Raw genomic sequence first — 27,979 nt, 5'->3', positions numbered from 1 at the left:
TATTGCATCATCCAATTTCATATACTTGTCCGCCCGGTCAAGAAATTGCTGAAGTGTTGAAATTGGATTTCTATGTATACTGTCCCACAAAGGGCTCCGATAAGTTATCCCATCAGATATGGCAACCATCTTCCCCTCGTCTCCTACAGCAGTTTCTCTATTGGCTTCTCTCATGAATCTTTATATATAGTTCTTTAGAGACTCATCTTTTCCTTGTTTGATATCTGCCAAGTGGTTTGCATAAACTGGTGGAGTCCAGGCAGTGTTGAATTGTCTACAAAACTCCTTCCTGAATGCTTCCCAAGAGGTAATGGAGTTTGGCTTAAACTTCCAATACCATTCCTGGGCAGTATTCGACAATGTAGTTGGGAAAACTCTACACCGATAATCGTCACTTACTCCGAGCAATTCCATCTGGTCCTCGAACTTCCCAATATGTCTGATGGGATCTGCCTTTTCTGTATATACTGGCAGAACTGGTGCTTTATATTTTGCCGATGGCTGGGCTGCTCTAATCCGGGCACAAAATGGGCTGCCACTCCGGTGGTCTCTCGCATCTATCTCGGAAGGTCGTTTTGACAAACTTTGCACTGCAGCTGTTAGCATGTCAAACTGGGCTTGGATGGCTGCTGCAACTGATGAGGTTCCAAGGTCTTGACCACCTGGTCGGGCATTACCATCTGGCGCGCCATCGTCAAGTATTTCTACTTGACTGGCAGGGCGGTACAGATTTTGCCCTTCAACCAGGACGGCCCTCCTCTTGTTGGTGATAACGTCCCTCAGATCCTTCCGGGAAGCATGCTCTCCTGCCCGATCAAACACTGTACTTTTTTATTTTTCAAAGGGCTTACTACGCGGGACTTGCTCTCTCCCACTACGTTGCTGGCCGGGGTGCAGTGGAGGCCTTTCAGTACGCCCCGGGTAGTCTTTTCCTCCTTGTTGGTCATTGCCCTCATTTTCTTTTGACTGGTCGGTGTGATGAGTATCAGCCTCATCACGACCATGCCCATCTTTGAATTGTGAAGTCCTCTTCTCTCGAGGAGTCTTGGTCTGATCATGCCTTGGTGGGGTCTTCTTACTGCCCGATCGGTGACTTCCTGACCTCGAAGTCTCTGATCGGTGGCTCCTGGAGGGGGTTCTAGAGTGCTCCCTTTGCGTCAAGGCAGTTCTGGATCGGTCCCCATCATCGTTCTGACCAGGGGGGTTACTCCTGCTTCTGCCCGGTGCTCGAGAATCGGCTCCGTCAGTGGTCCTCCGACCAGCGTCCTTATTTCTTGCTCCCTGGGTGGCTGATTGCGCTACGGCTTGAGCATTGGCTTAGGCCAATTGGGTAGCCGCTTCTAGAGCAAGAGCTGCTTCATGATGTCTCCAGTTGACCTCCTCATGTTGTTGTCTGAGCTCTTCGCTTCTAGTCTCCATATCGCGCCTTTGCTGCTCTAACGCAGCTCTCTGCCTGGCCATCTCTTCAGCGAACGCCTCCTGTCTGGCGTGGAATTGTGCCATCTCCTCCTGGAAGGCCCCCATGTCTTCTTGGAGTTCTTCAACTTCTAGAGTCACGTCCTCGAGCACGACTCTAGGCTCAGTCTCACGGTCTTGTGGGCCAGGAACTTCTGATCTGGCAGGCTCTTTAGAGAAACCTGTCTTCTTGGAGGCCGCATTGGTGTTCTTAGGCGCCATAATACTTTAGGGACCGTCTGTCTTTCTCTTCAGGCTCTCAATGAAAGCACCAAAATGTTGACCGCGTTTTTGGCCAACGACGTGAGAACTTCAAAAACGATAAACCTTCAAGAGAAAATAAACGACACAGACGATTTTATAGTGGTTCAGCCCCAATGTGATGGTAATAGCCTAATCCACTTAGAGTTATGATTATATATCTACACTCAAGATCAGATGAACCTGAGTCAACTGAGTTTCTTCAGTGTAGATTACAAGAATACAGGAATTCTCTAAAATACAAGTACTTTCTCTCTCTAGAAAATTCAGATCAAAAGTTCCCAAAAGTCCCCTTTATGATGCCATAAGCCTTGTATTTATAGGCTCAGGATCTTACAGATGATATCCCCCCATAGTCGGGATATTTTATTATTCTCATTATATTTAAATTACAACAATATTCAAAATGTAACAGTACACTAAATTTGTGGGATAAATGAGAGATTCCTGCGTATGCCAAGACCGATTCTTGTTGAAGCCGTTTATGGGAATCTTGGCGTAGTCCTGCTCTATTTAATTGATCCATATCACCTTCAGTCTGGTCGGCCACACCTTTACTAGGCAGTCATGCACTTGACTGGGCAGTCATACACTTGACTGGGCAGTCATGCACTTCACTGGGCAGTCATGCACTTAGCTGGGCAGACATGCACTTAACTGGGCAGACATGCACTTAACTGGGCAGACATGCACTTAACTGGGCAGACATGCACTTAGCTGGGCAGACATGCACTTAGCTGGTCGGACATGGTCATGACCGATCGGCCAAGTTCATGCCTGATCAGACAAAGTCATGCTTGGGCAGGCAAGGTCATGCCTGGGCAGACAAGGTCATTCCTGGGCAGACAAGGTCATTCCTGGCCAGACAACCATATGACTAGTTGGACAAGGTCATGCCTGGTCGGTCATGACACTTACTGGCCAGTCAAAATTCTTCATTGGTCTACCGGGCCACTCCTAAGCCAAATTACTTTATCATAACTCTGAGGAGCCAATATATATTAAACGACTATTAACGTGTCATTTACAGACCATGCACTGCCATTTTTCACCTTTATTTCCACGTCATCGATCTCCAATTTTTGGGGATAACACTAATCTATAAATCTAAAAACAACAAAAATATCACTTGTTCTATTTTCCTCATATTATTTATCTCTTAACTTTATTTATTGATTAACTTTATTTCTTTGCCTCCTTGTGGAATCGACCGCCCGATCTATAATACAACCACTGCTTAGTGGATGCACATTTTGGGCGTTAAACACAAAGCTAACCATGCAGGGGTTTTATTTAACTTTTTAGGTCCTATGATATTAGTTGCTTTCCTACTGGGCTTTATAAGCTCACCCCCTATATTTCTCTCATTCCAAGAGCCTAGTGATGCGAATGTGGATAAGGTGAATTATTGATAAAGCCAATGTGTTTGGTGCCACAGTCCTCTCTTTTGAACATTATATATGTATTTAATTTGGAACCTAATGGTCTGTATATGTAACGCCTTGGATAGCCAGGACCGTTACACTGTGTGTTTATAAAGCGCTAGACTTGCTAATCAAGTCATTTAATTAAAAACGTGTTACTGAAGCTACAATGGAACTAGGGTTTAAAAAATTTTGGTCTTAAAAGTCGCATTTCTTTTAAATATCAATTCCTGTTTACACGGGATGCCAAAAACGATCAAATTAAAACCACTTACAAAAGATTCATGATTTAAGTACAATATCAGCCATACTAAGGCAAAATAGACAGTTCAGCGATCCTTGTCCTGATCCACTCCTCGGCCAAGGCAACCGAACAGCTGACTATGTACATTCAGCCCTGCAGCTCTCCATCTCAGGACTGGTCTAACTTGCCTTTGCCTTTACCTGCACCACGTAGCACCCGTGAGCCAAGGCCCAGCAAGAAAACACAATAAGATAGCATAAGTAATCAACAGACAATTCAATATCACATATTCCATAAACATGTTCTCAACCATATAAACATTCAGAACAACCAAGTATTCAGCATACTAAACATATCAACTCATATCATACACCAATTCACAAATGATAACTAGGGTTAGCGCCCTCAGGCCGCACCCTCCATTATCCCACTAACTCCGGCCCGCTTAAACCGAGCTCAGTGAATATTAAGTTGTCCTCGGCTACCAGTGACCAAGCCGCGCCCTGTGCGCAAATATTGTGTACGGCACCCTTAGGCCGCTATCACATGTCTCATGGCATAATACCATCATTGACATTATACAGATATCAGGAGCTCTTAGTCCCATCACAAACATATAACCGGGTGCAGTTTTCTTACCTTTAAATTCGCTAGCTTTGTTCACTTGATTCCTTGAGCACGATCCCCCTCGAGCCCTAGCGCTCACCTAATCACAACCGTAGATCAAAGTCATCACCAAATCTCAAGTCCAAAACTGTAGAGTCCAAGAACTTTACTTAGCTAGTTAGATAGTAGTATTATAGTATTTATAGTATTATCCTTATAACTGTGGATTTTTGGTTCAGACCGGGAATTATTTGGACACTCATAGTAGTACTTGTAGATTTTCTAAGTTTAACCTATAGTTTAAGAATATTAATGTTAACCTAAGGTTTGATTAATATGACTGATATTAAGGATAATATTTATTATACTATAAGGTTTAGATAACAACCAATAGGATTTTAAGCACATGTTATGTATGGATGATTAAGTATTTTGAGGATTTAATTTAATAAGAGTAAAGTTTGAATGCTTTAAGGTCAGTCAGCAGCTTTGAATACGTTTAAGGGCTTAGTCAAGGCTGTTTGCTCCATTCAAACTTAGCTAAAAATGTGTAATTTCGTGTTTAAATAATCAGCGTGTGCCGATATATCGCAGCTATAGGGGGCGATATATCGTAGCACGTAGATACGGAAAACACGAGACGATGCACGACTGCCTCGGGCATACTGGCCCAGGCGATATATCGCCTACAGGGGGCGATATATCGCCTCCTTCAGCTTATTTGAAACATTTTGAAATCGTTTTCCATTCAGCCCTTCAACCTCTTGATAAGTCCAGCACCTTTTTGAACGAGTCTTCAGCCTCTGCTGAACGATAATTCAAATTATTTTCACCTAAAAAGCTATTATTTTTATTCAAGTAAAATTAAGATCCTTTCATTCCTAAACTCTATAAATAGGACCTAGTACCCAGCCATTATTCACCTTTTACTCTAAGTTCAGAGGCTGCAGTTTGCTAGGTGAGTGTGAGAGTTAAACACTTGGGTGGGGAAATCATAAGCTTATCAAACACTTGGGGAAGTAAGGTTTTATAGTATTTCGGTTTGAGGTGTAGATTGGTCTTACAAGTCTTCAAGGTAACCCAAAACTCTAGTTCAATTCTGTACTTTTCTTTCAAGTTCTCATAGTCTTCTACTCAGCCTCTAACCTTAATTTTTTATTTTGGTTAGGAAATCTAAGTTCTTGAGCAAAAAGGTTTTGGTAAGTATGTTTCTCAAAGGTTTAGTCCTTCCATTCCTTTCATTACTTTTTCTTCAAATCTACTCACCCTGTTATATATGGTTTTAGGAGTGTTCCAAAAGTCTCAACTCTGTCCTATTATCCCGGTATTTTGGTAAGGAAAATAGGATAGAATCTATATGTTATATGCTTATGTTATCTTATGTTTTATGCTATGAAATATGTTATAAAATATGTTATGAAATATGTATGTTTGTAGGCTTGGGCATATGACCCATTTGACTAACAAGCCCCAAATAGATTATGGGCATATGACCTACTTAGCTAGTAGGACCCCACTAATCTAATGGGCATATGACTTGATTAGTCTATGGGACCCCAAGTAATAATGGCCATCATAATATGTGCATGATATAAGTGTTATGTTAAGTTTTTATGTTTCTTATGAAATTTATGTATATGAACTATGTGTTAGATTTTTCCTTGCTGGGCATTAGGCTTATTCCTTTTTGTTTATATGTGCAGGAAAATAGCTATAGTGGCGGTAAGATTCGTGGATGCTTGGGGAATGTGTATCGGTGGTGAATGGAGTCAAGGAGTCGAGAGTTCGATTTTCGAGGATGTAGTCTTTTTTTATGGTTTTACATGTATTTTTCCGCACTTGCTATGTAACTCCTTTTATTTTAAATTATGTTTTGTTTTTAAGACAATGGGATCCCATATCCTTCTTGATATTTTATGTAAGTAACTCTTATTTCTACAAGTTTTTCTAATAAAGTTATGGTATTTTCGCAAAATGTAAGTTTTATTAAGGATTTGTATGTATAGTTTCGTTAATGGTCCAAAAGTCTAGAGTAGTGGGTCATTACAAAAACCTAGCCTCGGGACCAATCCCAAGCCCTCGGGAAGCTCCAATTCCACCAAACGGGGTGGCAGAATCGAACCCCGAACCCCGGCAAAAACCCTTGAAAATAACTCAAAAACCCCTTTCTGGAAATAGGGTAGCGCTACAGCGCTCTAAGAAGGGCGCTATAGCGCTACAAGCAGAACCAAAATACCCTCAGCATGCTTGGCCTAGCGCTGTAGCGCTAGTCACAGACAGGCAACACAGCATTTTCCCTTCCTGCGATTTCCCCGAGCCAACCCTTACCAAAACTCTTCCAATCCTCAACCAAACTTAAAAACAAGCTTATTAACATACTCCACACATCCCAAGCATCCCAAATACTCAAAACCCAAGCACATGCATCCCTAATCTCAAAATTCACCATAGCTGATCCTAGACTCAGAAACTCAGCAAAAACCATCAAAACTTCAAAGTTTAAAGCTTAGAATTTTATACCTTTAATGAAATTCGACTTTGAGTTAGCTTCTAGACCTCCTTAGCTTGTTCTTCCTCAATCCTTGGCTTGATTTTGTATAGTCAAAATGCTCTTTTTCTAAAATACCACAAAAACATGATCTATAAAGCTCAAAATAGCAATTTACAAAACCCAATACCCACAAAATATGGCTGGTGACACAAGAGGGTTTTGACCCATTTTCAACCAATGAGAGAGTGCCACATAGGCAGCCTTGGCTGAGGAATTAGGCTGCTTCAATTGGGCCTGGGAGCTTGCTGAAGGAGCTTCATGATGTGTTGGGCTTTGATATGCATTTGGGAATTTGGGCTTTCAAATGGATTTGGGCATTTGGGCTTTCAAATGGCCACGTTAACATGGAAGGAAATATGCATATATATATATATATGCATATGGATGGGTCAATGCATATGGAAAGGAGGAGCTGGGAGGGCTACATGTGTGAAGATTCTGCTGGAGCATTCGGACAGGTGGCGCGTGGAGAAGCCGCCAGGTGGCTGGCAGGCGGACGCGTGGCGAGCCTTGAGCGCGCCAAGTGGCGCTAGGAGAGGAAAAAGGTTGAGCTTGGGCCAACGGGCCTGGGCTTCTTCAGATTGGGCTATTTTCTCTTAAGAAAAATGTCACTTTCTATTCTCCATTTTTATTAGTGTCCAAATGCAATTTATTTCCTGAAAATTAAACATAAATTAAATTAAAATTAATATTTTCAATTATAAAATATATTATAATAAATTCATGAAAATATTAATTAAAACTTAATTTATTTTACACTTTAAAACTAATTAATTTGCATTTTTGAGCACTAATCACAACCCCCAACTAGCTTATTGCTAGTCCCTAGCAATTCAAGCGAAAAAGAAAATTATCAAGTTGAATAATCAAGTCAAACCAAGCAAAATCATCTAAGCATTTTCAAAGTATCAGCAAGAAGTCAGAAATTACTATCTAAGCTACTATAGTTGCGATTTCAGAGTTGTGTGTGTGTGCACCAAACCATATTCTTTTTATCACAAGTCATAACACAAATAGTATCGAAAAATCTCAAAAGTATGAAGATCTCAACTCCAAATTCCTCACGGGCATCGAAAGTATTGTATGGGAAGGATTACACTCTTGGAGTTGGAAATGTAACAGTTTACGCTCAAATGAGAAAAGATAAGCTTTTTAGGACAAGCAATTTGAACAGATATTGATCACAAGATAGGCAAATCAACTTATTGGAATTCGAATGACAAACAACCTTTGGGATTTACATGAGAAAACTCAAAATGACAACTAATTAGACATGATAAATAAGAAAATGAACTATAATGATAATAATTTTTTTTTTTTAATACAATTACACAAAATAATAGTAATAGAAATGTATATATGTTTTTTTTTTTTTTAACAACTACAAAATAATAGAAGGAAGTGTTGCTCTCGTTCTTTTTTTTTTTTCTTTTTTTTTCATTTATTTATCTTTTTTTTTTTCTTTTTCTTCTTTTTTGTTTTTTTTTTGTTTTCATTATTTTTTTTTTTTTTTGACAAGAGACAATACAAAAATACAAAGGAAATTACAAATACAATAAATAGAACACAAATTTATTACAAAGACTTTTCTTAAATGAAAAACATCCCTCTAGTAAATGTCATGTTTTAAATTCCAAAGATGTGACTTTACCAACTCAAATGATCAATAAAAGTTCAAAAAGTTGTTTTCTCAACTCTCACAACTCACCAAGAAATGAAAAACTTTAAACTTGAAATTTTTCTCAACTATTTGTGTTAACAACCAATTTATTTATCATATGTTTGGAAAGTGCACAAAAGAACTCTGAAAATCACTTCTTAATAGCTAAACATGGTAAGAACTGACTCAAACCAACAAATTATACTCATGCTTGGATAATTTTGAGAAAATTTGACTTAAAAATTCAACAAGACAATAATGTTTTCCAAATGAATGCCAATGACATAACAATAAGATTTTCCAAATGAAAGCCAATGCATGCTCACCACCCCCAACCAAAGATCAGACAGTGTCCTCAATGTCAAAATGAATAAGCAATGAAAAAGATAAGGAAAGAGAACACCTGGATGATGACCATGTCCATAAGGTGAGAGCGAAAATAGCCTGGTAACAAAACCCCAAAACAAAATACAAAAACGAAAAGCATACAAAAATAAAAGAAAGACAGAAAAATAAAGATAATGAAAAATAAAAATAAAAAGAACAACAACAAACCATTCAGAACGTCAGAGTGTGTAGATTGGGTCCTTAAGAAGGACCTCTTCAACATGACTCACACTCTCAATGTAATGCTTCAGCCTTTGGCCATTGACGCGAAAAATTCTCCCATCGGTTGGGTCCTCGACCTCCACCGAACCGTTGGGAAATACTTGCTTCACTACAAATGGACCAGTCCATCGCGATCGCAGTTTACCGGGATGCAAGTGCAAGCGAAAGTCGTACAAATACACTTTTTGATTTGGCTCAAAGTGTTTTCGCAGGATTTGTTTGTCGTGAGCGATTTTCAATTTTTCCTTATAAATCCTGGAATTGTCATATGCATCGTTTCTCAACTCCTCAATTTCGGACAACTGGAGTTTGCGATTGATACCTGCGGCATTTAGATCAAAGTTTAGGGCTTTGATAGCCCAGTATGCTTTATGCTCGAGCTCGACAGGTAAATGACAGGCTTTTCCAAAGACAAGCCGATAGGGAGACATCCCAAGAGGGGACTTGAAAGCAGTGCGGTATGCCCAAAGAGCGTCTAGAAGTCGTGTAGACCAATCTTTGCGGTCGGGATTTACCGTCTTTTCCAGAATGTGTTTTATCTCCCTATTGGCTAACTCGGCTTGACCATTGGTTTGTGGATGATAGGCATTTGCAACTTTATGAAGTACACCGTACTTGCGCATAAGAGCCTCAAAGGATCGGTTGCAAAAATGAGTGCCTTGATCACTGATGATAGCGCGAGGGGTACCGAACCTTGGTAACACATTTTCTTTCAAGAATTTGACAACTGTAGCGTTATCATTGGTTCGACATGGTACAGCCTCGACCCATTTGGAAACATAATCCACAGCGAGAAGAATGTAAAGGTAGCCAAAAGAAGGTGGAAACGGTCCCATAAAGTCTATCCCCCAACAATCAAATATTTCGATGACAAGAATTGGGTTCAAGGGCATCATGTGCCGACGGGATAAGGATCCTAACTTTTGGCACCTTACACAAGAACGACAAAAATCATTGGTGTCTTTGAACAAGGTGGGCCAGTAAAGGCCGCATTGTAAGATTTTTGCAGCGGTTTTCTTCACAGAGAAGTGACCACCACAAGCATCATTGTGGCAAAAATTCAGCACACTAGACACCTCATCATCATGGATGCATCTTCGCATGATTTGGTCGGGGCAATACTTGAATAAGTTGGGATCATCCCAAAAGAAATTGCGCACCTCGACCAGAAATTTGCGTTTGTCTTGTGAACTCCATTCAGATGGGAGTTCACCTGTTACTAAGTAGTTTACAATGTGAGCGTGCCACGGCAACTTAGCAACAGAAAGCAATTGTTCATCGGGGAAATCATCATGAATAGGTGGACCGTCAGCGGGATCGCTGAATTCAAGTCGGGACAAATGGTCCGCGACGACATTTTCAACACCTTTCTTGTCTTTGATCGTTATGTCAAATTCTTGAAGGAGAAGGATCCACCGTATTAATCGCGCCTTAGCATCCTTTTTGGAAAGGAGATACTTAAGGGCGGAATGATCTGTGAAGATCGTAATAGGCGATCCAATCAAATAAGATCGGAATTTGTCAAGGGCAAAGACAACGGCAAGCAACTCTTTTTCAGTAGTGGAATAGTTCATTTGAGCACTATTGAGAGTTCGGCTTACATAATAGACAACAAAGGGTTTCCCTTCCCTTCGTTGTCCGAGCACAGCTCCCACAGCAAAGTTGCTGGCGTCACACATGATCTCAAAAGGAAGACTCCAATCGGGTGACTGAATGATGGGAGCGGAAGTGAGCGAATTGACAAGTGCTCGGAATGATTCCTCACACTTAGGTGTCCACTCAAAGGTGACATCTTTGGCTAGGAGGTTGCTCAGCGGACGAGCAATCATTGAAAAATTGTGTATGAATCTTCTATAGAACCCAGCATGACCAAGAAATGACCTAACGTCTTTGACAGTCTTAGGAGTTGGCAGGTTGGAGATAAGGTCGATTTTGGATTGATCAACCTCAATTCCTTTTTCAGAAACAATGTGACCTAAGACTAGCCAGAAGATACCATGAAGTGGAATTTCTCCCAATTGAGGACAAGTCCCTTCTCGATGCATCGTTTTAAAACAGCTTCAAGATGAAGAAGACATGTCTCGAAGGAGTTTCCAAAAACGGTTAGGTCATCCATGAATACTTCCATTGATTTTTCAATCATGTCACTAAAGATGCTCATCATGCATCTTTGGAAAGTAGCTGGTGCATTACACAAGCCAAATGGCATACGCCGGAAAGCAAATGTGCCAAAGGGACAAGTGAAAGTGGTCTTATCTTGATCCTCCAATGCAATCTCAATTTGATAATAGCCAGAATAGCCATCAAGAAAGCAATAGAAAGGATGACCAGCTACACGTTCAAGAATTTGATCAATGAATGGGAGTGGAAAATGATCTTTGCGGGAGGCGGCATTCAATTTTCTATAACCAATGCACATGCGCCACCCCGTCACCGTTCTTGTGGGGACAAGGACCCCTTTTTCATTTTGGATAACGGTGACACCAGATTTCCTGGGCACAACTTGAGTTGGACTGACCCATTTGCTATCGGCTACCGGGTAAATAATACCAGCGTCTAGCAATTTCAAAACTTCATTTTTTACAACTTCCTTCATCGTGGGGTTCAGTCGCCGCTGAGGGTCTCTTCGAGGGATGGCTTCGTCCTCTAGATTGATTCGATGGGAGCAAATTAAAGGGCTAATACCTTTGATATCAGCAAGCGTCCAACCTATCGCAGATTTATGCGTTCACAGTAGCTCGAGTAACTGCAATTCTTGAGAATTTTGAAGGTTGGATGAGATGATAACCGGAAAGGTTTCACCGTCTCCCAAGAAGGCATGTTTCAAACCCTCGGGAAGTTGGTTCAATTGAACAGTTGGAACCTCTTCGGCTGAAGTTTTCAGCTGTGCCCTCTCGCGAGGTAGCTCTTCAAAGCGAGGTTGCCAAAACTGAGTCCTTCTATGGCGTGAGTCTATGCGATCTGATATTGCAAGAGTAGACTCAATAGAGTTTGGACTTTCGTTGTCGGACAGAAGGAGGAGTTCATCAAGATTATCAAAGTTGTTGCGCAATTGAACCTCCTCGGGAATTAAAGAGTCAATCATGAATGTTTGATAGCATTCATCATCTTCTCGGGGTTGTTTCCCGATGTGGAAGATATTGACTTCTAGAGTCATGTTTCCAAACGATATCTTCATTAGACCATTCCGACAATTGATCAAAGCATTTGCAGTAGCAAGGAATGGTCTTCCGAGGATAATAGGAATTTTAGACTCCATGTTCACCACAGATTGGGTATCAAGAATAAGAAAATCCACGGGGTAATAGAATTTTTCAATTTGAACCAATACATCCTCAACGATACCCCTAGGCTTTTTGGTGGAACGATCAGCAAGCTGTAGTACAACAGATGTTGGCTTCATTTCTCTAAGACCGAGTTGCGAGTATACAGAGTAAGGCATGAGATTGACACTCGCGCCAAGATCAAGTAAAGCTTGGCTGACTTCATGGGTCCCAATTTGGCAAGAAATGGTGGGACAACCGGGATCTTTGTATTTTGGCGGTGTCTTTTGTTCAATCACCGCACTCACTTGCTCGGTCAAGAAAGCAGTCTTCTTGACGTGGTGCTTCCTTTTTGCAGTACAAAGATCCTTGATGATTTTGGAATAAGCGGGCACTTGTTTAATGATGTGAAGCAAAGGAAGATTAATCTTCACTTGTGTCAAGTGCTCAAGGAGTTCAGCTCGGTTATCAGGAAGTTTCCCAGCAGGTTTCAAAGCCTGGGGAAATGGTACCTTTGGAGTGGCATTGAGTGGTGGATTTTTAGGAATGACTTTTGGAATACTGGGAGAGTTGGATTTAATGGGTGGGTCTGGCAAAGTTTTACCGCTTCTCGTTGTGATGGCATTCACTTCCTTGACGTTTTGATCATTTGAATTTGAAGATTGGGCCATGTGTTGGCCTTGAACATTGAATTTCGGTTGGGAAGGAAGTTTGCCTTTTTCCGGAATAGCCAAGGATTCAGTCAATTTTGAGAATTGACATTTCATGTCCTTGATTTCTTCCATCATTTGGCGATTCAATTTGGATTGTTCCTCCATGAATGCATGAAGAGTATTCTTGAGAGAATTTCGTTGTGGATGAGCATTGTAATGAGGTGCAGAATACGCCTTTGATGGTTGAACTTGTTGCTCATTTCTCCATTGGCCTCCAGACGAATGAGCTTGGTTGGAATCTCTCCAACTGAAATTTGGGTGGTTTCTCCAACCAGGGTTGTACGTATGGGAGAATGGCTTGTTATATGCCCCTAAGGCATTGCATTGCTCCTCATAAACCCCCCTCATTTCATTCAAAGCTAAGCAGTCCTTAGCTAAGTGCTCCGTCCCTCCACAAACAAAGCAAGGTTCTTGTGGTTCCGCTTGAGCGATCATGTGCGACTTTTGCCCATTTTTTGTCATTAAGACCTCAAACTGCTTTTTCAAAGCTTCGAGTTGGGCCTTAATACTATCCTCTTCTCGAAGTTGATAGATCCCAGATGGTTTGTGTCGGTTGGTGCTGTCAGTAGCACTTGGACCAGTCCAGGTGTGAGACTTTTTTGCAGTTTCTTCGAGATATTCAAGAGCATCGTCTGGCTCTTTTTCGAGGAATTCACCATTGCATAGCATCTCTACAAACTGGCGCTCACGACTCGTGAGGCCTTCATAGAAGTAACTGACCAAGCGCCAGTTCTCATAGCCATGGTGCGGGCACTGATTTAACAGATCTTTGAATCTTTCCCAGACTTGATAGAACGTTTCATTGTCTTTTTGGGAGAATGTGGAAATCTGTCATTTTAGACTGTTGGTCTTATGGCTGGGGAAGTGTTTCAGAAAGAAAGATTTGGTCATCTCCTCCCATGTTCCAATCGACCTAGGTCTCAAAGAGTACAACCAGCTTTTGGCTTTGTCCTTCAAGGAGAAAGGGAAGAACTTCAGTCGCACAGCATCGGCATTGTCGGCTCGGTTATAGAACGTGGCTACCACCTCCTCGAATTCTCTGATATGCACGTATGGGCTTTCGTTTTCCATTCCATGAAATGTAGGCAGGAGTTGAATCATGCCAGGTTTAAAGTCTAATGCGGGCATATTAGGAGGGAAGATAATGCATGAAGGCGTGGAAATGCGAGTAGGATGGAGGTAGTCATTGAGAGTTCTTGGCTGGATTTCATCATTGCGAGCCATTGCAAATGGGTTATTATCAGGGAAATTTTGTGGAGAAGCTGGATTGGTGGAAGGAGTTCCGGTAGGAGTGGCAGATGAATTGGAAGAAGTGTCACTGGAAGTTTCGTGATGATTCATCCACTCTCGGAAATCAGAATTAGATTTATTTTATGTCTCTTTTTTTTTATTTATTTTTCTTTTTGATTTTTTTTTTATTGATTTTTTTTTTTTTTTTTTGTTAAACTTGTTCCCAGGTAGAATTGGAGGTTTTCAGGTGATCTCCAACGCCTTACTAGAACTCCCCGAGGTTACTAAGTAAGTATGGTGGATCACAAGCCAACCTTTTCGACCAAACAACCTTTAAGCAAAGTGAAATTGCTTATTTTGACAAAACAAGCTTGGTTTTCTTATAGTAATAAGTTCAACAATGTAATAGTGCAAAGATAGATGCTCGAAATGTTCCCAGGCCGATTGGGAAGGTTGCCAAGGTACCGCTTTAGGCCCACACTTGCCTAGACAGAACTCCCCGAGGTTCCCAGGTAAGTGTGGAGGGTAACGCTATCACAAACCTTATTTAACAACCAATCTTTCTAGACAGAACAATATCGGTTTCTACCATTTGTAATATTACACAATTGTTCCTAATACTAAGAGTTTTATGATCGAAATTTTATGAACAATTTAATGCAATTTTATGTTTTTTTTTTTAAAAAAAAAAACCTAAATTCTAAGGAAAATTAAGGCAAAGGAGAAGAGAAATCTAAACTAAGTAACAAAATAATAAAAAAAAAACACAAAACACAATAAAATAAAGAAAATAAAATTAAAGTGAAGAGAAAATAGCAAGTTTAATCTATTTTTTTTTCAAATATGTATTAAACAAAAAAAATAGAACAGAAATTAAAAAAGAAAAATTGAGTAAGAAAAAAAAAATTATATAAGTATATATGGAAAAAAGAAGAAAAATGGAAAAGGAAACAAAGAAATAAAAATAAGAATGTATATATATATTTTTTTTTCTGTTTTTTCCGTTGTTGCTTTTTTTTTTTTTTTTTTTATATAGATATGTATAAATATATATGAATATAAATATATATATATTTTTACCGAAAAAAAAAGAATAGAAAAAAAAGAAAAGAAAAGAAAAGATATATATATAAATAAAGGAAATTTTTTTTTTATGATTGTTTTTTTTTTCTTTTAATTTTTGTTATAATAATAATTAATTAAAAATTAGTAAATAATAAAAACTATACTAACATAATATTTATTCTAACAAAAACACAAATAAAGTTACTAATATTTTTGTAAAAATTTCACTAAAATTTTGAAAATTACCTCCCCGGCAACGGCGCCAAAATTTGTTTAACGCCCAAAATGTGACAACCACTAAGCGGTGGTTGTAGTATAATCGGGCGGTCGATCCACAAGGAGGTAACCTAAAATCAAAAGATTAGTAGAAAATAACACAAAAAGTTAGTAACAAGAAATAAATAAAATTGTAAATGGAAAGAGGTTTGAGATTTTGGTATTGTATTTTTTTTTTGATGAAATGATAAAGTGAGATAAATGTAAGATGTAATTAAGAGTTTGAGAAATGGAAAGGTTTCAAGAATCATCCATATGCTTGCTTAGTTACTTAGTTACTTGATTTACAAAAATACACAAGTAAATAGTTCACATCCCAACATTTACTTGGAAAATCTAACATTTCATATTCTTTTCTAACAAAAGTCCATTTGAGTTATAAAGTTCTTTACTTTGAAAGCACAAAGTTAATCTTATGAAAAATCTAAAAATGACAAAATACCCAAGGGCAATAATGCAATAGAAGATTAGACATAAAATTATGTATCAATATTACTTTTACTAATTAGAAGCACATAGAAAGAGCATGACTAATCCTATATACTATTAGCATAAGTAAATAAAGATAACAAAATAAAGATAGAGATGAAAGAACATAAATAACCCAAATATATTACATTAAGAACATAGTAAATCAAAGTAGCAAAATAACATCACTTGCATATGGAATCATCCCTAACCTTCCTAGGAAGATTAGGCCATTATGCTCATGATTCTCACAAAATTCTAAGAAGAAAATATGAGAAGAAAGTGAGTGGAAATTTTGCTATAGTTTCACTACTCTAAAAATTACATACCAAATGTGAAGAAAGTGTCCCTATTTATAGATGGGAAAAAGGACTAAAAAGAAATTAAACAACAAAATAGGGTTTACAAAATAAATCTGAAATATTAATAATAAAATATGATTTTGAAAAATCAAATCTTATTATTAATATTACCCTAGCTATTTTTGTGTATAGTCAAAATGCTCTTTTTCTAAAATACCACAAAAACATGATCTATAAAGCTCAAAATAGCAATTTACAAAACCCAATACCCACAAAATATGGTTGGTGACACAAGAGGGTTTTGACCCATTTTCAACCAATGAGAGAGTGCCACGTAGGCAGCCTTGGCTGAGGAATTAGGCTGCTTCAATTGGGCCTGGGAGCTTGCTGAAGGAGCTTCATGATGTGTTGGGCTTTGATATGCATTTGGGCATTTGGGCTTTCAAATGGATTTGGGCATTTGGGCTTTCAAATGGCCACGTTAACATGGAAGGAAATATGCATATATATATATATATGCATATGGATGGGTCAATGCATATGGAAAGGAGGAGCTGGGAGGGCTGCATGCGTGAAGATTCTGCTGGAGCATTCGGACAGGTGGCGCGTGGAGAAGCCGCCAGGTGGCTGGCAGGCGGACGCGTGGCGAGCCTTGAGCGCGCCAAGTGGCGCTAGGAGAGGAAAAAGGTTGAGCTTGGGCCAACGGGCCTGGGCTTCTTCAGATTGGGCTATTTTCTCTTAAGAAAAATGTCACTTTCTATTCTCCATTTTTATTAGTGTCCAAATGCAATTTATTTCCGGAAAATTAAACATAAATTAAATTAAAATTAATATTTTCAATTATAAAATATATTACAATAAATTCATGAAAATAGTAATTAAAACTTAATTTATTTTACACTTTAAAACTAATTAATTTGCATTTTTGAGCACTAATCAACATGCATCCCTAATCTCAAAATTCACCATAGCTGATCCTAGACTCAGAAACTCAGCAAAAACCATCAAAACTTCAAAGTTTAAAGCTTAGAATTTTATACCTTTAATGGAAATTCGACTTTGAGTTAGCTTCTAGACCTCCTTAGCTTGTTCTTCCTCAATCCTTGGCTTGATTTCCCCTAAATTTCCCATCAACTCAACTTAGACACCATGGTTCAAACAATCCAAACCAGAAACTGAAAACTTCAAAGTCTTACCTTAAGTGATGGTGTGTTCTTGCTAAACCCTTGCCAACTCTTCAAGCCTAACTCAGAACTCTTATGGCTCAACTTGATCTAGCTCTCCTCTGAACTTTACTCCAAGAATCCTCAAGAAAAATGGTGGAAAAAACCTAAACCGACCTTGCCTTCCTTCCCTTCTTTCTCTTTCTTTGCTTTCCTTCTTTTTCCTTCTTTTCAGACTTCTATTTTATTCTACAAACTCCACTGAGCATAAAGCCTCAGTTATGCCTATCCTTATCTGCCAAATGACCACAATACCCTTCCTTTTAACTCTAACTCTTTTAATCCACCTAGGGGTATTTTGGTCATTTCACCAAATTCCCGCTATTTCCTCAAGTGTCTCTAATATTTACCGTTTACGCAATACCTAATTAATCACCAATTATATTCCTTAATGTCCAAAATAGACCCCAATATATTCACTGAATTCCCATTTATACCCCCAGGCTCGCCCCGAGTTGGGTATAAATCCCCGCCGTGACTTTTTCGCTAATCTGCTCACTAGGATCGTCTCGAATCACAGATATATCCACATAATAATGTGGTCTCAACAATTATCGCATATATATACAGTTATGCCCTCAACAGGCCAAAATTATAATTATGCCATTTCTAAACTAATCAGGGCTTACATGCATACTAATACACATAGCCATGCATCTCAAATATTCAAATAGCCATACAACATGCCCTTAATCATTAAATCACATATATTCCGATTATGCCCTCCCGGCACACTAATCAAGGCCCTTAAGCCCTATTAGTAAATTTGGGTCGTTACAGTATATCTAAATTTGCTATGTAATAGTTAGGAATGAGGAATGGTGCTAAGTATTATTTTGGGTGTTTTATGACTTATTAAATTTAACTATTTGATGACTACATAACTGTGAGGATATTATTGTTCTATCTATAATGATAAATGACCATGCTTTTATCACTAATATTTTTATATATAATTATAGGAGTTATTCCATTGTTTTGACTTAAAATTATAGTACTATCTAGTATAAACTAAAGGATGATTTATAAAGACTATTTTCCACCAAGGGTCAAAGTTTGACCTTTGACCACCCAAGTTATGGATATTACAAATCGGCCACAGCCTAGGGCTCGAGTCGTGACAGTAGCAATAAGAAGCAAAATAGCATACTCAAATGTAAAACTAGATTGCAGCATTAAGACCAAAACCAAATTTAGATTACAAGTCATATGTTTAAACCTATTTTTCGAAGGTTGTTGTTATAGTTCTCTTTCATTTTTTTTTTTGTTCTTAACAATCTTACAATCTGATGGGGGTTGTGAATTCTTTCGGTGGGTCGATTCAGAGTCTTCATCGTCTCAAAGAGGTATGAATCCAGGATGGGTGAGAAGGTTCGAGGTAGAGGATGGAATCCATGTTAAAAATGATGTTGCTTGTAATGTTTGTGCTCATTGTAATAATGGTATAACAGTTATTATTAGTTGGGGAAAATTAATTTGTACTGTAATTGTTTTTGTTATATTATGGATCCTAAAGTAGTGTTGGTGTTTGGTTTGTAAAATGTAAACATTTGAGGCATCCTTATTGGCCTCTGTATTGTAATCATGTTAGTTTTGAATGAATGCAATTTGCTGCATTTTGGTGAATCTTGTTAGTCTTTATATTTGGTGCACTAGATAAAAACTTAAGTGTTATTTATTTTGCAAATTGGTTTTCTTATTTCTCAATGGAATCGACAGAGAAAAGAACTGCATCAGTATTATTTCTTAATGATGTTCAACAACCTCCTGTAATGTTAAACAAAGATTTTTTGTTAGAAAGATAATGCAATATATATTAGTTTCCTCTTGAACAAAACATGATGTTTTTGGTTACAAACCAGAAAGTATAGAGGAGTGGCCTAATAACATAAGTCATCTGTTATAGTTCGATAAAAAGGTTATTGCCTAAACCAGATTACATAAAACTAAACAGATACAAAAAATAGGCTATTGCATAAAACAGATGTTGATTACAAAAAAAAATTGGCCATCTGGTTTTACTGTTGCTGAGATTGTTGTGGTTGGGTTTGTGAGATTGAACCACCTTGTGCAGCTTCCCTTGCCCGTTGCTTAGCTCTTCTAATGTTTCTTTTCACAGTTGACGGGATTGGATTTGTCTTCGGTGGCCTTCCCATTCTTTTTCCTTTAACATTCTACATAAGTATGAAAGTTAATAACATTTGTAGCCCTTCTATTTTGCTGCAATAGATTGTTGCAACTGTAGCAATTAGAAGCAGTAAGATACCATATTTAAGATTGCATACCTGATTTCTAAACCAAATTACAAGCAATAATTTCATACCAACTTAACATACAAACCAGATTTCACACATTGAAACCATATTTTAATTCCAACTCAACATACAAACCATATTTCACTTGAGTGAAACCATGCAATTCTAAGTTTCCAAACCAAATTAAAAGGCCAAATTTAGTAGAGTCATAACTTAATAGATTTAAACATTTATACTTGATCCTTTGCTGGATTCTTACAAGAACGTTTTGAGTGCCCTACTGAACCACAGTTGCTACAATGGTTAGGCTGGCATACCCTTCTTGCTTTAGTTGCAGTGGCTGGTGGAGGCTCATCTATTTCCCTCCTTCGAGCTTTTTTTGGCCTCCCAAGCAACACATTTTCTTATGGTGGGCATATGGGATTTTGGCCTACATCTGGCCATTTATCAGGTGAGGGCATTGGTTCTATGATACCAATGTATTGAGCCAAAAGGGTGTCATTCTTATAAGCAGCATCAACGAAGTCCGTGATATTGAGATTACCACTCCATATGGCAGATAAGGCATGCCCACATGGTATCCCAGAGAGTTGGAAAAGTGTGCAAGTGCAGACCTTCTCAACCAGATTCACAGAAAAACACTCGAAGTATTTATATTGCATCTGGAACCTATGAGCACCAGCCCTGGTGTATTAACAATGCCTGGCAACTGATTTATTCTTCTCTTTCACTTTCATGATCCTTTTCCCCACAGGCTGCACCCATTTGCTTACACTCTCTCGTTTCACATAGTACTTATTCATCAACCAATACCTAATTTTATCAAGCAAAGTGATAATGGGCTTCTCTCTTGCATCCATTATTGTAGCGTTGAAGCTTTCACAGAGGTTGTTCAATAGCCTGTCGCATTTAACATCGGTCTTGAAATGAATTTTGGACGATTCAGATGGACTTTTCTTCATTAGCCAATCAAAGGCCTTCTCATTAACACCATTTACTTCAGCCATCTTTCTCTTGAATTCTTCAAGTGTTGATGCTCGCGCACATGCCCATAACTTTTGTTTTCGCAATAGACCGGGGAACTCGGTCTTGAAGTTAGAATGTAAATGCCTCACGCAGAATCTAATCTCTGCACCTTCAAAGAGAGTGGACAAGGCATTTGATAAGCCTTTTTGCATCACTAATCATTGTAAATTTTCTATGATCTACCTCACACAAATCCTCCTTCAGTAGAGTCAGAAACCATCTCCATGTTTCGGTGTTTTCCTTTTCACATATTGCATAAGCAACTGGGAACATAGAGTTCTCTTTGCAACACCCCTTTAAAAAACATCCCTCCAAGCCAACCAAAGGCCTATAAGACTTAAAACCATCTTTACATGCTTTTAAGCATATGGAGACCCCCTCAAACACCCTCTTATCAGCCACAATATTGCTTTTAATAATGGTAGTCCTGTCTGACATCAATTTCATTAGTTGTTTGCAATAATCATCAAGCACCACATATTGCTTAGCCACAGATCCCTCAAGCATTAGCCGAGCCTTATTCTTTGCAGCATAAAATATGTGTCTACTAGTGTGAGAAAACTTACTGTTCAAAGTGAGTTCCTTGAAGTTTGCATAGTGCATGTTTGGGTTCATTATGAATTGGGGTAAGAAGTGTTTCGCCAACCAAGGTGCATCCACCAGCTTGCTATTTAACACAATCCTGCAATTGTGTTCATCCACCAAGGTGTTAATCCGAAATGTCAAATTATCCCTCTTTAGGATCCGAGCATACAAAGACCACCCACGACCACTGGCCTTACAAATAGCCTTTAACTTTGTATGATTATTGAAGAGGTAGTTGAATTCTCTGTCTTTGCTTATGAAGTGTTCCTTTAGAGCTTCTCTAAGCTGTTCAACACTTGCAAATTCCAACCCAACAATAAACTTGAAATCAGCCCATTCAAGCTTCTCTAAGTAGGTACAAATTTCCTTCTACATCTCATAGGAATAGGCTCATCATCATCACTGTTTAGGCTATTTAGATTTTTCTCATCTTCGAATCCATCTGAAATTTCCCCATCCACTTGAGTGTATACTTCATTCACAATGCTCCACCATTAACTTGGTGGTGTTATGTTGCTCTCTTGCTTCCTAACTTCCTCTTCATCTAGGGCATATTCGGGTTCCACAAAGTCACCTTCATTGGGCTGAGGTATATTAGGCCTCGATGACTGGACCAAATCACCAACTTCTTGGGCTTCTGATTGGGCCCATGCTGACCTTGGCCCAAATCCTCCACTTGTGTAACCACTGGTTCTTCCATATCCTCACCATCATCCTCACCATAGTCATTACCATCATCCTCACCATAATCCTCATTAGCAACATCGTCATATACAGCCTCCCCAGTTTCATGCTCATTAGGGATATAAGGATCACTAACATACACATCTACATAACTATAACCCCATAACCGCATATCATCAAACATCTCCAGTACATCTTTATCACTGACAATACTTTTACCATCCTTTATTGCTTGATTTTTATACAAACAAGAAATCAGATGGAAGTTGGTATCCAAGCTCTTTCACCAATCTTTCCATGTCCAATAGACCAAAAATGTCATACTCACAACCATCAAACTAGGATACACGTCCACCCTCATATTTTTTATCCCCATCAATATTTGACCATGTACCCCCATGATACACCACTAAAGTTTACATTCCAGAATTTATTCATGTCCATTCAAAAAAAAAACAAGGTCAAAATTTATCTAGGTTAGTCAAACATTAATGCATTCACCTAACTATGACTATTACACATAAAACAAAACCAATTAAAAACCCCAAAACAGAGAAATAAAACCACACCAATTTAAAACCCCCAAAACAGAACATGTGGGACATAACAACATCTACTTTTATTCAGTTTTGGGAAAGCACACCAAAGCATCTGATGCTACAAACCATGAAAATAACAAAAAAATATGTTTCTACTAGTGTGGGGCAGCACACCAAAGCATCCCATCAAATACAGCTTCGACAAAAACAAAATTCAACATAATAACTTACCATAACTGGGACCAGGCTCTGAAGCAAGCTTCCACGGCATCGTCAGGCGAAGTCACTGTCGAAATGGGTCAGGTGGTGGTCGGAACAGCTCGGGTTTCAAACTCAGGCAAAGTCACTGTTGCTTTGGTGAAGCTGGTGGTCGGAACACTTAGGGTTTCAGACACAACTTTGGGTATTTTGGGTTCTTATCGTGTTACAAAGGGAAAGCTGGTTTCTTTTTTCATTTGTTTTAGGAAATAGATTTAATTTAATTATTTTGGAAATAGATTTAAAAAAATGTTTTAAATTTAATTAAAACTCTGAATTATATGTTGCGTACACGTGTACACCCAGATGCCACCAATGGAGGAAACCAAACGGAATAACACTTTTTGGTACTATGGGTGCAATTGCTATTAAAAATAAACATAAGGTTTATACCATGTAAAAAACCCAAACTTTGAGCACTTTTACCATAATTATCCTATTATTTATAATAATGGGTATTTCTTATGTGTTGGTGATTAAAACGCCGGCACCATACACTATTTTTCATTGTTTTGGAACACGTGGACTAGTGAATATATTGGGAGGTGGGATCAATGTCCTTAATGCACTAAATACCATTAAATAAATACTTTGGCACGAGAAGCCATTTTTCAATATATTTTTTCTAGTGCATTTGTAAGCATCCAAAATATGCACATAAATATTACACACAGTGACATGACAGTCTAGCTTAACTAATCACATTTATTAAAACTGGGATCCACTATTTTAAAAATCACTACCACATCACTGAATGTAATGTTTGGGTGCAGATTTTGGTGCAGATATCGTTATTCTAATTAGATGATGCATCCTCTTAATTTGAAAAAAAGAAAGTGCAAAGGTAGATTGGTGATCGTTGTGTTGTCTTCCGGGACGCGCCTTCGACGGTTAAGTGAAGTCCTTCTTTCTGTGCTTTGATTGTCTTCTGGGTCGCATGTCCTATATAATATCCATCTGATTGTCTTCTGGACGTCGTCTTCTTTCGAAAATTTTGTTGTGCTTTGGCAAGCATGTATGTGCTTCTCATTGAATTTACTTTTGCTATAATTGAATGATTAAATTCTCAAATAATTTATCTTGGGTTTATTTTGTTGTTGTTTTGTTTTTTCTGGACATTGATTTTGTAAAACTCACTTTTAACAATGAACCTAGAATTTGAATATCCACGGATTTGCCAAAACTTTGGCCAAAGATAGGTAAAAATGCGTTTTCCTACAAAGTCTTCAACCATTTAAAGATTACTTAAGTTTTCCAAGAATTTAATTTAACTTTTTTAAAAAAAGTTAACATATAAAATAAATAACACGATTTCCAATACATGTGCTCTATACCCTCACCTAACTTTTTCCAAGACCAACGTGACTGGAAACAACAAAAACATTCAGAAATAAAACTTGAATAACTAAGTCCCAAAAAACGACACGTGGTACCAAAAGGACATGTGGCCACCCAAGACAACACCAACTGTGCAATAAAATTGATATATGGTGCTGGCCTAGAATGTTGGCAGCGAAATCTCATTTTTGCATTTTTAATAATTCAAATGTTTTGAATACTTTAAGTAACTCCAAATTCTTTCATTTAATTTCATAAATACTCAATTTAATATTGATAACAGTCAATGAGTTGGTGAGATTTGAAATTTAAAAGGTGTTTAAAATATTATATAAATAAGAGCCTAGTGCCCACTTGTTAGACACACAATTTATATCCACTACAGCACTTGACTATAAATTAACCAAAAGGCTTGATAATTCCAGGGAATTATTTCCATGTTAAGAGTTTTCTTACTACTTAGAGAATACGGAAAATAAGAGGGTGTTTGGCTCCTTAACTAAAAAATTGTTTTTTGTTTTTAAAAGCTAAAAACTGTTTTTTGAAAACAAGTAGGAGTGTTTGGCGTTGTTTTCATAAAACAATTTTTGAAAACAAAGTTACAAAAAACAGAAAATTTTGAGAACAACAAAAAGTTGTTTTCTGTTGTTCTCAAATTTTTTTTTGTTTATATTTTTTTTTCTCATATAACTTTTTTAATTATTATTATCTAACATAATTTATTGTCACATCATTTTCTCTCTCATTAGTTTCTCTCTCTTCACTTTCTCTCACATCACTTTCTCTCTCATCACTTTCTCTCACATCACTTTCTCTCTCATCACTTTCTCTCTCACCACTTTCTCTCTCCTTACATTTTCTCTCTTGCTATTTTCTTTTTCATCATTTTCTATCTCCTTATTTTCTCTTGCATCATTTACTATATCCTCACTTTCTCTCTCATCACTTAATATTTCCTTATTTTCTCTCTCATCATTTTTTTTTCTCTCGCCATTTCCTCTCTCTCTACTAACTTCTCTCTCTTCACTTTCTTTCTCATTACATTCTCTCTCATTTTTTCTTGCATCGATCAATTTCTCTCTTCTCAATTTCTATTTCTTCAAATTTTCTCTCCTTACTTTCTCACTCCTTATTTTTCATCATTTTTCTTTCAAATGATTTTATCTCATTATTTATTACAAACTTTTAAAAGATTTTTATCTTTGTAAATATATTTGTTAATTTTTTATTTAAGAATTAAAAAAAACTAAAAAATAATTTTTAGAAAACATTAACCAAACATCTCTTGTTTTTTAAAAACTACAAAAACTGTTTTCTGTTCTCAACTCTGAGAACACAACTTTGAAAACAAAAAACAAAAAACAAAGCCAAACAGGCCCTAAGCTTTTGGATAAAGGTCTTGAACCTTATTCAAGTTAGTGATCCCCACTACTCTACACTTAAGGTTGTGTGAATGTAAGAGTTTCCATCTTTCTTCGTTGTTCTTATTTCTTTTCTGTAGTCTCTATTTACTTGTATTAATTTGTTCTTGAGTTGTATCTTTTCTTATATATTTCAACTCTTCTTTCTATTTGCTTGTATATTTTGCATTAGAGTTGTAACACCTATTTTATCAATCTTCTAGTCCATTTTGTATTTCTTGTGTAGAATTGTAGTTTGGTTTCCATTATTTCTATTGGAATAAATATATTTTTCTAACAATTCATCTATCGTAGTAAGAAATAAAACCTACTTGAACGTAGAGTCTTCTACTAACAACATGTTTGTAGAAGGAAATGGAATGAAAAATAGTATTTCATTATTTGCTTTGCATTTAAACTTTTGCCATGCTTATATGTTGGAATAACAATTCCATTATTTGGTGGAATATTCATTCCACTCCTTCACCTATGGAAAGAGATTTTTATTAAGAAAATTTGACTATTTATGCATCATAATATATTGTATAATTTAAAAACATGCTAAGTTTAAAAAACATAAGAAAAGTATGCTTTTTTGTAAAATTTTGACCAATAACGCATTACTACCCTACAGTCATTACCACGTGATTTTAAAAAGTGCAACTAACTCGCTAATCGAGGTTTTGACCCCAAAAAGTGTCATTAAGTTAAAATAAAGATCATTTAATAAAACTTTCATAAAAAGGTTTAAACATTTATTAAAATTATAGAAAAGTTATATAGGATCCCAAAATGTTGTTTAAGACATATTTACAACTCAAAAGTCTTTATACAGTCGACCTAGACGACAAAATTGGTCATTTACACAACGTTCCTCAAAACTACCCCAGTCATAGCGGCCAGGTAAGCCAAACATGTACGCACCGCTCCATGCCCTCCAACTCATGGTTGATCGACATTTTCCTTGCCCTTACCTGCACCATAGAGCACCCATAAGCCAAGGCCCAGCAAGAAAACTTCACAGCACACCATATAATATTTTTTTTCAATAAATGCATAACTAATCATACACAACAAACAAACTACAAGTTTCTACTAAAATTCACAACAACGGCCTAAACTGGTCAGGGTGCGTTACCAGGCACCAAGTTCATGGTCTTAACCGAGCGGGTGAGTACGGTACCCTTAGATGGTCTTGCCCAGGCAGCCTGCATTCAGCATGCTTAACGCCGATCTCGGCCTTTGCCGTTCCCGCCTTTTGCCTCTCCCAGCCTTTGCCGACCCCGGCCCTTGCCGCTCCCGACCTTTACTGCTCCCGGCCTTTGTCGTTCCATCACAAACACATGTATGACGTAACAATTACAAACAATTACACATAAAACTAGGCACAATATAAGCACATATAATCGGGTCATGCCCTGCTCTACGGGCACAGACAGTTTTCTTACCTTTAGTCCCGAGCTGACAGTGCAAGGCGATCCCGAGCACGATCCCTAATATCAAGCCTAAGTGGTAAAACCTAGTCACAACGTAATAACGAATAACTATCAAAACCTAAATCAATTAGAGGCTTCAGAATAATATATAGCCTCCGGGACCTCGAATTCTACTAAACCGGATAGTAGAATCCTTCCCGAGCCTTTAGATTTGAGTTTCCGAGCTTAAAAACCTATTTTGACTAATATTCTCTATTTGAGCCACGACGCTCCTAATAGGCATCGCGGCCCTCTACAAGTCACAGAGCTTGAGGCTCTCACCTAGGGGACATGATGTATGGGTTACATTCATTATACATATGGTATGTTTTGGGTTATTGTTGGACATGTATATATGGTATTTAATTTCATTTTAAATAATAACTGGTTATCACTATAAAAATAATTTTGGATTTTTTAGTAATGTGGTGGTAATTGGTTACCACTATCAATTTTAACTGCCATTACAAGTACTTGAGTGAATTGTAACTGGTTACTACTGGTAGATTTGAAAAAAAAAATAACATATCAGAATATAACCAGTAAAGAATAAGAAGAAAGTAACCGGTTACCCCTATTAAAATAATTGATTGATAACTAGTTACTAAGCCAAAACTAAAAATAAAAACTTAAAAAATAAAAAATTAATTTGAGAAGTAGTATAAGAAGAAGGTGGTAACTGGTAGCTTATTCTTCTTGGTAGCTGGCACTTAGCCAAATCTTACAAAAATAACAACTACATCGGAAAAGCAAAATCAGATATGAAAATAACAAAGAAGAATAAGAAGAAGATCGAAGAAGGTAAGTGGTTACTTAGGTAGTTTTATAAAGAAAGCCAAATCTGAAAAATAAAATTAGATTTAAAAACAACCATGAAGAAGAAGATTAAATAAGGTAACTAGTTATAGCTAGATTCACAAAAAACTCATATTTTAAAACAAAACAAAATCGTGACAGTAACTGATTACGTGTGTAGTTTTATAAAGAAAACCAGATCTGAAAAAATGAAATCAAATTTAGAAACAACCATGAAGAAGGAGATTAAATAAGGTAACTAGTTATAGCTAGG

General features: G+C 37.6%; 1 non-coding gene across 1 annotated transcript; it reads left to right on the top strand.

The window, feature by feature from the left end:
* The first annotated feature begins 13,522 nt into the window (after positions 1 to 13,522).
* LOC133820063 (small nucleolar RNA R71) lies at positions 13,523 to 13,629 on the top strand. The gene has a single exon (XR_009886497.1). It is a non-coding gene; the product is annotated as a small nucleolar RNA R71 (small nucleolar RNA).
* Positions 13,630 to 27,979: the final 14,350 nt, after the last annotated feature.

Source organism: Humulus lupulus, chromosome 2 (genome assembly GCF_963169125.1).
Source record: "Humulus lupulus chromosome 2, drHumLupu1.1, whole genome shotgun sequence".
NCBI classification, from domain to species: domain Eukaryota; kingdom Viridiplantae; phylum Streptophyta; class Magnoliopsida; order Rosales; family Cannabaceae; genus Humulus; species Humulus lupulus.
This window is presented reverse-complemented; position numbering and strand designations above follow the sequence as displayed.